Source organism: Bos indicus, chromosome 19 (assembly GCF_029378745.1).
Source record: "Bos indicus isolate NIAB-ARS_2022 breed Sahiwal x Tharparkar chromosome 19, NIAB-ARS_B.indTharparkar_mat_pri_1.0, whole genome shotgun sequence".
Classification (NCBI taxonomy): domain Eukaryota; kingdom Metazoa; phylum Chordata; class Mammalia; order Artiodactyla; family Bovidae; genus Bos; species Bos indicus.
This window is the reverse complement of record NC_091778.1, coordinates 40,517,080-40,527,644: the sequence shown is the minus strand read 5'-3', so window position 1 is coordinate 40,527,644 and position 10,565 is coordinate 40,517,080. Positions and strand designations below refer to the sequence as shown.

The 10,565-nt window shown below is 51.8% G+C and overlaps 1 long non-coding RNA gene across 1 annotated transcript; it reads right to left on the bottom strand.

The window, feature by feature from the left end:
* Positions 1 to 320: 320 nt before the first annotated feature.
* On the bottom strand, positions 321 to 2,951 carry LOC139177572 (uncharacterized). Its single transcript, XR_011562069.1, has 2 exons — positions 817 to 2,951; positions 321 to 576 (listed from the first exon to the last, which is right to left on the bottom strand). It is a non-coding gene; the product is annotated as an uncharacterized lncRNA (long non-coding RNA).
* Between the last annotated feature and the right edge of the window lie 7,614 nt (positions 2,952 to 10,565).

Below are 10,565 nucleotides of genomic sequence, written 5' to 3'. Positions count from 1 at the left end.
GCAACAATGAGACCCGCGCGCCGGGCTCGCCCCCTCCGCGCCGCGCGCCCAGCTACCAGGGCCGCCCGGCCTCCGCGCAGCCCGGGCCCGGCGGGGGAGGCGCCGAGTGGCACATCGCGGGCGCTTGCCCGCCCCGCGCCGCCCGCTCACGCGCCGCCCGCCCGGCCCCCCTGCCCGGCCGCGGCAGCCATGGCCGCGCGCCTCCGCTCGCTCGCTCCCGGCCCGCCCGCCGCCCGCCGCCGGGTAAAGTCTTAGGTTCAGGGAACAAAGCCTGGCTTGGTAGGGAGCTTTTCGCTCGCTTGCTCCGCGCTCATTTTCCCTCTTTCTTCTTCTTCCTCTGGCTCTCGGTAGGCGCTCCTGAGCCCTCCATCTGCCTGCCCTTCGGTCTCGGCCCCGGGTCTCCTTCTGCCCAGGTCTTCCTCTCTAAGACTGTTCAACCCCAATGAAACTTGGAGATGGAGATCGGGGAAGGGGCGCTAGAAGGAGCGCGAGCGACGTGGGCTCCTCACCCCTTGGTGTCCGGGGTGGGGGTGCTTTTGGGATGGTCGTTCAATGGCTGTTTTCTCGGAAGCCTGTCTGGAGAGCAGACACACGCAGACATTTGTTCATTTCATTCTACAAATATTTATTGAATACCTACTATGTGCAGTCGTTGGGGATAGAGCAATGAACAAATGGGTATGCCTGCCCTCGGGGAGCTTCCGGTTCAGCCCACAGATATATACGCTCGCACAGGGACTCAGAGCCCTCGGAAGCACAGCGAGGCACCCACAAATTCACGCACTCACTCAGCCTCATACAATCACACTACCCTACCTTTCCAGAGGGGCACAGACCCCAGGTCCAGCCCCTCAGGCGCGCTTAGAGACCCAAGCGAGTTAGGGAGCCACTGCTGCGGAAGTGCTCGCGAACAACCCAGTTACACTTGAACTCGATGCATGTACCAAACACACAACATAAATTCACACACAACGCCCCCAAAGGATTAAAGTCCCAGAAATTGGGTCTGGGAAAGAAGTGAGGGGGAGTCAGTCCGAAGGCTTCATCCCCAAGACTGCTGTGGGCAACGGGGAGGAAACTTGCCCCCCCCTACTTCCTAAAGGGAGGGGGTGGACGCCCGCAGGGACCAAAGGTCACACTCCCGCAGCGTGAGATGGGGTGGCGGAGGGGAGAAGGCAGTCCTGGTGGCTTCAGCGACACTTCAAAGACGTCGGGGCCGAGAACGCTTCCTGCGGGGGAGGGGCAGACGGAGAGGAGAGGGGGAAATCGGCAGAAGGACTAAGGGTGGAGGAGGCTGCCCCCGCTTCAGCGCAGGCCCCCCTGCCCGACTCTTCCGCCGGGACCGCCTCCTTTTCACCAGCACCTGTTCAACCGGAACATCAAGGGGCCGGGGCCCGCCATCACCCCTCCCTTCGCGTCTATTTAGTACTTTTCATCCGGGAAGGGGGGTGAATCCTCGCCCAGGAGTGGGGAGTAGGGCGGGGGAGAACTTGTCCTTGACCTGGTCTGTGGCGTCAGGGATTTAGTCCCTTAATCCCGACGAGGCTGGAGTTTGGAGAGGTCGGGGAAGCTGAGTTCTAGGCTTCAGTCTCCACCTCCCCTTGCTCCAGCAGGGACACGGGAATCCGGAGGGCTGCCAGGACGTTGAGGCTCTGTCTAAATGGGCGGGGAGAGGGGTTGGGGGAGGCCTGTCTCTGCCGCTTCCGTGTCTGTGGGAGGGGGACAAGAATCAGGGTATTGTTGGGGACCGGTCGGAGGGTCGGGATCCCCGCGAGGACTGCTATGCGCCGGTATCTTCATCTGCCTTGTAAACTTCGCTCATACGAAAAGTTAAAACAAGACACAGACGACAAGTCTCACTTAGGAGTTTCTGACGAATTGCCTTTTCTGACAAGAGTAAAACATCAAGGAAATTAAATGCAAAAATATCAGCCCAAGCCATGCGCCAGTTTTTGGAATATTTTGAGTAATTGCTTTCGGAACCGATTTTGGCCGAGGTGGCCGACCGTAGTTTCGGGTTTCGCTGGACGAGGGTCACTAGAAGAACCGTCGGTCTCTGCGTCTAGGGATGGTCGACTTGGGGACTGGGGACAAGGAACCTTTGTTCGGGTCTTTACCGCTTGCGGGTGCACCGCCCGAAGCTTGCGGGATGGACGGGTTGTACGTTTGGTTTAGAATACTAGCAACATGGTTTCGTTTAAGTCACCCACAACCCTTTGGGGTGTTAATACCCTCCATTTTATTGATGGAGTAACTAAGGTTCGTAAAAAATGAAGTGACTTGCCCAAAGTCACGTTTTCTGACAGCGGCAGAGCGGGGATTTGAACCTAGTCTGTTCTCCGCTAGAGCTGGGGCTCCACCACCATGTGTTCACCGAATGCCAGTGTCGAACTGGGATGTCCGCCCATCATAACTGTTCCCGTCTGAGGTCTGGGGAAACCCGGTGCCCTGCGGGCTGGGCGGGATTCGCAGGGGGTAATCCCAGGGCTGAGCTGTCAAGCTCCTTCTCCATCTTCCAACATTTTCCAGACGACCTACTATGTGCCGATTCACGGGAAAAAAGCGAGCAAGAACAGTACTCGGCCAACAAGTGGTTCAAGTTCATTGCGCTCTCCTTGGCTTCACAGAGCACTGATCTGGGATGTCAGGCTGATCCTGGCTGTGCAGTTTTTGGCGTGTGACTTCACCTTTCAGAGGCTCAACTTATCCCTCTTAAAAGGGGCGTTAACCCCCTCTGGCAAGGGCTGCAGTGAAGATCTAACGAAAATCCTTTTGTAAAGCGCTAGGGCACACAGTAGGCGCTCAATCCCTGCTCTTCCCCTCTCCACCCCTCTAAGGGTTCCAGGGCAGCGCGTTCCCGCTCTGGCTTCCCGCCTCCGGCACGCTCGCCCGCCTAGCGCGTCCCGCGGCTGAGGGACTGGGGCAGAGAGGACCAAACAGAAAATTATTTCCGCCCGCTCGGCCCGCCCCGCCCCGCCCCGCCCCGCCCGTCCCCGGAGCCAGAAGGGGATTGTGGGGCTGCCGCGGCCGCTGCCGGAGCGGAGCGGGGCGGAAGCGCGCATCGCGCTGCTGCTCGGGCCCGACCGCGCCGGCCCCCGCACCTCCCGGCCCGAGACTGCGGGTTGTGGTCGGGGTGGTCCTGGGATCTGAGGCGGCTGCCGCCGATCTCATTTCCACGAAGCCTTGTTCGCTCGTTCCCGGAACCTAGCGGGGGAGGCTGAAGAGTGTTGAGGTTTCTCTTCTCCTAGCTGGCCGGGCGCTTGGTTTCGCCGGTCCCGGGGGCGCGCCCTCCGCACTAGAAAGCCCCAGGCTCCGGGAAAGGATTGCGCTGGCGCCCGCGGGTTTGCATTTTATTTGCGTCCCGTTTGCTTATCATTTTATCCCCCGAAAGCAAAGCTTCTGACCTTGGGGACGTTCAGAGAGGTTAGGTTACTTTGCCGAGATAACCCAGACAATAAGAGGCTTCAGGTGGTTTTCCTGTGGTCTGGGAGAGCCTGGCATGGCCAAATAGAAAGATGGGACCCTAAAGTCAGAAAGACCTTGGTTTGGTACCCAGGTTAGTCGTTTACTGACTTTGACCATAGATTAGTAATGGCTTATCTGGGACCCTCAATTTCCCCGTCTCAGAATGGGGACACAGTACCAAGTTCAGTGTTGGTATGAGCAGTGACACTGTCAATGCCTGGCATAGGGAAGGGTGATTTCCCCGTCAAGGGTTATGACTGCCGCAGTCTCTACAGTAAGCTTGATTGGGGTGCGAGAGTGGGTGAACAGGTTCTTTCCTAAGTCAGACATCCTGTGCGAGAGGAATAGAGGCTCGATTTAAAGAGGAACTGGTGGGAGTGAGGGGATTCCCCGCCAAGCATTAGGCGGCCAGTCGTCATGATTATTGTAATAAATAGTGACTCTACCCTGGTGGAATTTTTGGCTTTTCAGCTCTTTCTACGGGAAGAGCACAGTGCTTAGTGTCAAATCCTACCTCTGCCATTAGCTAGCAGTGTAACACAGATTGTCACTGCCTCTATTTGCCAATCTGGAAAATGGGGATAATTGGATCCCCTCCTCCAAACTGCAGGGCTTTGACAACTCCAGCCAGCCAAGGTCCCAACAGGTGTTTTAAGAGCTTTGAGCCCAGGAAGTTCCTTTGGTCATGTTAGGGCACAGGGGACTTGCTTTAGGGAGTTAAAATGGGTAGGAAGGGAAGAGGTTCATGGAATAAGGTAGCCATCTGCCCAAACTTTCCAGAGGTACTTGGAATCTAGTCCAGCCCTGCCCCTAACCAGCTAGGTGACCTTGGGCAAAGCAGTTGCCCTCTCTATCATTTGGTTGGGTGGCTGGATCTTGAAAATCCCCTTGGAATTAACATTCTGTGGTTGATGATTTTGCTCTTGGGGAAATTTCCAGGCTGAGGGGTGACAAATTAATAGCACATTTGCCCTCCTGTGTTCTTTTTCACCAGTTCCTCCTGAAATCTAATCATTCCTCCTGTTATAGTTGCCATCAGGACAGAAGTGGAAAAAGTTGTATTATTCTGTCTTTCAGCAAACTCTTCATTGAATCATCATGGGCAGCCCATAGGAGATACACAGATAGTACCTGGGATGGTGGGAATGACAGATATAGACAAACAACTTCAGTTCAAGATGATAATGGCTGTGATAGTGCTAAGAACAATGTTAACACTGGGAGGAAGGAAGTAACTATTTATGGGGTTAGGGAAAGCCTGAGCTAGGACCAAGTGAGGGAGGGAGGGAGGGTTTGCAGGCAGATAAGGGACAGAAGAACTTTCCAGGCAGGGGGAACAGCATGTTTAAAGGCTCAGAGGTGGAGAGCAGCAAAGGTGAGAAGCAGCACATTGGAGTTATACACTGTGGACACCCCATGGTGGTATGTGTAGGAGAACAGGAGGGAGGGTTAGCGGGATGGCCAAAAACCAGATTAAGGGGACCCAGGTCATTTTGCTAAGGAGTTTGGATTTAATCCTGAGAGCAGTGGGGAGCCAGTAAGGGCTTTTAAGTAAAAGGTGCTTAGCCTTCCTTGCACACTGATTGTCAAGTCTGGGATTGGTTAGGGTTGTGGGGAGGTTAGATGGATTAGGACAGCAATTCTCAACCTTGAGTGCACGTGATTCCCCTGGGGGTCTTGTTAAAATGCAGAGTATGACTCAGTAGGTCTGAGGTGGGGGTTGAGACCCAATATTTTTAGCAAACTCCCAGGTGGTGCTACTCCAGAGAGCACAGTTGAATTGCAACTGGTAGGAGACTTCAAAAGATCCAGTTGAGAGATGAGGATTTGACTCCAGCAGAAGCAGAGGGGATGAGCAAAGGGCAGCAGATGAGGATGTAAAGAAGTGGAATGTTAAGACTGCGACAGGAACTGTTTGGCAAGGCAAGACCAGGAGGATGACTCCCAGAGGTCTGATGGAGAGGACTTGCTGGTTGGAGCTCTCTGCACTCACTGTAGAATTCAGGAGTGGCATTGGGGTGGTGGAGCTGACAAGGAACTGTTCTGGGCCTGCTGACATCGGGTGTCTGTGATACGTAGGGTGGTGATGCTTAGCAGGCAGTCTATTGTTTGGGTTTGAATCTGCAGTCTGGGTTGCAGAGACCCAGAGTGAGAGGGCCAGAAGGCTATCCTGAGAAGCAGGGAGTTCACGTCATGGAAGTCAGAGAGGAACTTTAAGAAAGAGGAAGTGATGCCAGGTCACATGCCACTGAGAGGTCAAGGGAGGAAAGGATTCTTTGGGGAGGAGAGGAGGGGGTGCCTCCTTGATGACTTCTGCCTGGAAAATTCCAGGCACTAGCGGGGGTGGAGGCTGACCGCAGTGGATCAAACATAGATTGAGGGGTGAGAAGGAGGAAATAGTGGATAACAGTGCTAGGGGGAGGGACGGGGCAGGAGGCAAGAGTGGACAGCTGTGGTGGTAGTGATGGTGATGACGACAATAGCCATGATAACAGCAGCAGCTCACTTTTGACGAGAGCCAATGTGCCAGGCACTGTGCTAAGGTAAGCATCTGACAATCTTGCAACGACACTGAGATAGATCTCATTCCTGTTCTCATTTTATACGGAAGGAAACAAGCTCAGAGTGCACAGCCAGAAGGTGCAGAAGCAGAATTTGAACACTGCCTTTAACCATGAGTTTGGTTCAAATTATCAATAAGGGGGCTGCTCTGGGGACTAGCTAGCCCCTTCTCCCCAAGCCTCTCCCTGTCTGTCACCTCCTACTAAATTATTTCTTTAATCCACTACCATTTGTTGACCCCTAATGGCAATCTACTCCAGTACTATTGCCTGGAAAATCCCATGGACAGAGGAGCCTGGTAGGCTACAGTTCATGGGGTCGCAAAGAGTCGGACACGACTGAGCGACTTCACTTTCTTTTCACTTTCACTATGTACCAGGTAATGGACCAGGCACTGGTGATGCAGAAAGGATAAGGCAGGTTGCAGCTCTGCAGGTGCCCGGGGTGGAGGGGAAAGGCTGGCTGGTAGGCAGGCAAACATCACCATGCAGTGCGGTATGTGTTATGATGGGGAATGGACCTTTTACAGAGGGAACCCAGGAGAAGAAGTTCCAGTTTCTGTCTGGGGAAGTCAGGCAAGGCTCCTTGGAGGAGCCAGGCTGAGCTATGACTTGAAGGTGACCAGAAGTTTTCTGGATAGCCAGGGGAGGGAGAACATCACAGACCAAGGATGAGCGAATGTACATACCCTGCTGTGTCCAAGGGGTACAAGTGTTTCAGGAAAGGGGGGTGGGAGGGAAGGGGTCAAGACACTTTACCTGTGGTTCAGATTTGACCCCAGGAACATGAGGTCCCATGGAAGATGCTGAGCAGATGTACATGTTGCAAAGTTCAGTAGCCACAACACAGTTGGTAGTCAGAGGGGTAAAGGTGGAAAACAGAGTGACTTCTGAAATTATTGCAAGTTCTAGAATGTAAGTTCCACAGTGCAGTGATTTTCTTCTGTTGAAGTAAATTGATTTCCAACATTGTGTTACTTTCAGGTATACAGCAAAGTGATAAATGTTTTTTTTTTTCATATTATTTTGTCCCTTATTACAAGATAATGAATATAGTTACCTGTGTTATACAGTAAAGCCCTGTTGATTACATATTTTATGTATAGTAGTTTGTATCTGTTAATCCCATGCTCCTAATTTGTCCCTCCCCACTCCTTTCCCATTTGGTAATTATAAGTTTGTTTTCTGTGTTTGTGAGTCTGTGTCTGTTTTGTCAATAAGTTCCTATGAGTCATTTTTATACTCCACTTATAAGTGATATCATAATATTTGTCTTCCCAGGTGGCACTAGTGGTAAAGAACCCACCTGCCAGTGCAGGAAATGTAAGAGACATGGGTTCAATCCCTGGGTTGGGAATATTCCCCTGGAGGAGGGCATGGCAACCCACTCCAGTATTCTTGCCTGGAGAATCCCGTGGACAGAATCCACACCCTCTCCAGCATTTATTATTTGTAGACTTTTCGATGATAGTCTTTCTGACAGGTGTGAGATGATACCTCATTGTGGTCTTTATTTTTTTAATAATGAAAAAATTATCTTTATTTGTTTATTTTTGGCTGTTTTTATTTATTATTTCATTGCTGCATGGGCTTTTCTCTAGTTGCAGCAAGCAGGGGCTACTCTGTGGCAGTACAGGAGCTTATCATCGAGGTGGCTTCTCTTGTTCTGGATCATGGCCTCCAGGTGCATGGGCTTCAGTAGTTCTGGCTCCTGGGCTCCAGAGCACGGGCTTAATAGGTATGGTGCACAGGCTTAGTTGCTCCATGGAATATGGGATCTTCTCAGATCAGGTATTGAACCCATGTCTATTGCATTGGCAGGTGAATTCTTTACTCCTGAGCCACCAGAGAAGCCCCTCATTGTGGTTTTGATTTGCATTTCTCTAACAATTAGCAGTGCTGAGCACTCTGTCACATTCCTGTTGGCACATCTGTGTGTCTTCTTTGGAGAAATGTCTATTTCATTCTATAGGGCAATGATTTTTACCTGCTGTGTTTACTGATGTAACTGAAACACCTGGATCAGTGTTGGGCACGTAGTGGGTGCTCAGTTAATACTTGATGAATGAATGAATGGGTAAATGGATGAGTGCTTAAATGTTTCTGGGAGTGAGGAAGAGGTCCTGGACTGGAGTGTTGGTGGGGATGGAGAGAGGGAATGTGTAGGGGGTGAAACTGAGAGAAGCTGATTGTTGACAGTTGGCAGTCATGGAGTGGGAGGGTGACACCCAGGTTTCTGTCTCAAACAACTAGACTCCTGAAGAAGGGAGGAGGCGCAGAACTGGGAGAGAGTTGATGGATTCAGGTTGGGATTGCTGCATTGGAGGTTTAGTGGACCATCCCAAAAGTGGATTGGATTTGTGTATCACTTTAAAAATTATAAAATGCTTTTGAAGCATATGTAATATTTTGCCTACCTCTTCTGCCATATCCCTGATACTCTGAAAAATATTCAGAGATATCTTTGAGCATTGTCAGCAGTGGATAGTAACTGAAGTCCTGGCGAGGGTAAGATCAAGCTGGAAAGCTGTGCAGGTGCAGAGAGCAGAAAGCCAAGGCCAGAAGCTCAGGGAATGCTGGCATTTAAAAGGGGGTGAGGGTGGGCGAGGAACCTCAAGGAGCATGAGAAGGAAACTCCAGAGATGGAGAGGGACCTCCAGAAAGAGTGGTGTCATGGAAACCAGGGAGGAGACAAGAGGGAGGGAGTGGCCCACAGGGCAGGGGTCTCAGAGAGGGGGCAACTGGTCCAGCGTCAGGGGAGAGGTGTCAGAAGATTGGGTGGGAAGGGAGAGAGAGTGTGAGTGTAGACATCCTTCCTGGGGGCTGGGATGGGAGAGATAGGAAGAGAGGACAGCGGGGAGGAGGACACGAGGTCAGGGAGGTGTGGCCTGCTGTCTCCTGGACAGTCTCTAGTACAAGGCCTCAGGTGGACCAGAGGGGACATGTTGCTTCTCCCAGGGAAGGGAGGACATGAAGGATGGGGACAGATGAGTGTGTGTCTGTGCTTATGTGTGTGTAGGCTGTTTCTGCTTGATAGCATGTATTTTTTCCTGAAAATTTTTTTTAGTTTTCTATTTTTAATCAACTTTTATGGTATAATTTACATATAGTAAAATGCACACATTTTATGTGTATAAGTGATGACCTTTGGCAAATGTACAGAGTCATGTAACCATCACCCCCATAAAAATATAGAACATTTCCATCTCCCCAGAAAGTTCCTTCATATCCCACAGCAGTCATCCCCCCAGCTCCAGGCAACACAAATCCAATTTCTATCACTAATAGATTTTGGCAGATTCATTTTGCTGGCTCTTCGTACAAGCGTGCTCAGTGTGGTGGCCAACTCTTTGAGACCCCATGGACTGTAGCCCTCCAGGCTCCTCTGTCCATGGAATTTTCCAGGCAAGAATACTGGAGTCAGTTGCCATTTCCTACTCCAGGGGATCTTCCCGACCCAGGGATGGAACCTGTGTCTTCTGCATCTTCTGCATGGGTAGGCGGATTCTTTACCACTGAGACACCTAGGAAGCGCTTGCTGGCTCTAGAACTTCATTAAAGTGGAATCTTAGATTCTTCTGTGTTCAGCTTCTCTTCATCAACTCTGCATTTTCTTTCTGAAGCAGGAAACAAAGCCATTGCTGAGCTGGGGGCTCAGGTAGAGAGCAGAAGAGGAGCCCCTTGGGGTGGGGGGATGGAAGGGTTGGGAGACAGCAAGTGGGCAGTGTCCCCCAGTTGTGGCAGAATCGGGGAAAGCAGCCACGTGGATTTGGGTTCAGATATGAGGCTGTGCTCAGGGTACTAGGATTCTGGGGAGCAGCAGACCTTCGTCATAGCAGGGGTAGGGTAAGGCCTGGGGACTGGGCTGGGGTGAAGATGAATTCTGTCTCCTGGACTCAAGATAGGATGGTGGGAGTTGGGATTCAAAATCCCAGAGTCATGCCTGTCATCGCCTCACCAGCTCTTGGCTGACCACCTCTTCAATGGACCCGTTTCCTGACTCTGGTCCAGGCTCTTAGCCCCTTGAGGTTGAACCTCTGCTCGCCCTCTTTTTTAAAAAAAAGTTATCCATGTATTTATTTGACTGCTCTGGGTCTCAGTTGCATCATGCTGGGTCTTCACGGTATGAAGTAGATCACACTGGGATCTACTTCCGTGAACAGAGATCAAACCCCAGCCCCCTGCACTGGGAGAATGGAGTCTTAGCCACTGGACCACCAGGGAAATCCCTTTGCTTGCCCTCTTGTGGAGATTCTTTATCCCTACCTGCAAGCTCTCCTTCACCTGCCTATTTCCCCTTAGCCTCCAAATGAGCTCAGGCCACCTCCGTCCAAAAGGCCACCCCCTTCACCTTGTCTGTCTGTCCCTTCTGTCTCCCATCCGCGCTCTGCTTTGTAAATCAGAAAGCTCGACCAAGAACTTCATCTCCATGCACACAACTTACAGTGACTCTCTGGCTCCCCCTCTCCCCTGCCGAAGTTGCTCTGCCAAAGGTCACCAGTTACCATCAGTCTTGGATATTTTCTGGAGGTTGTGGCT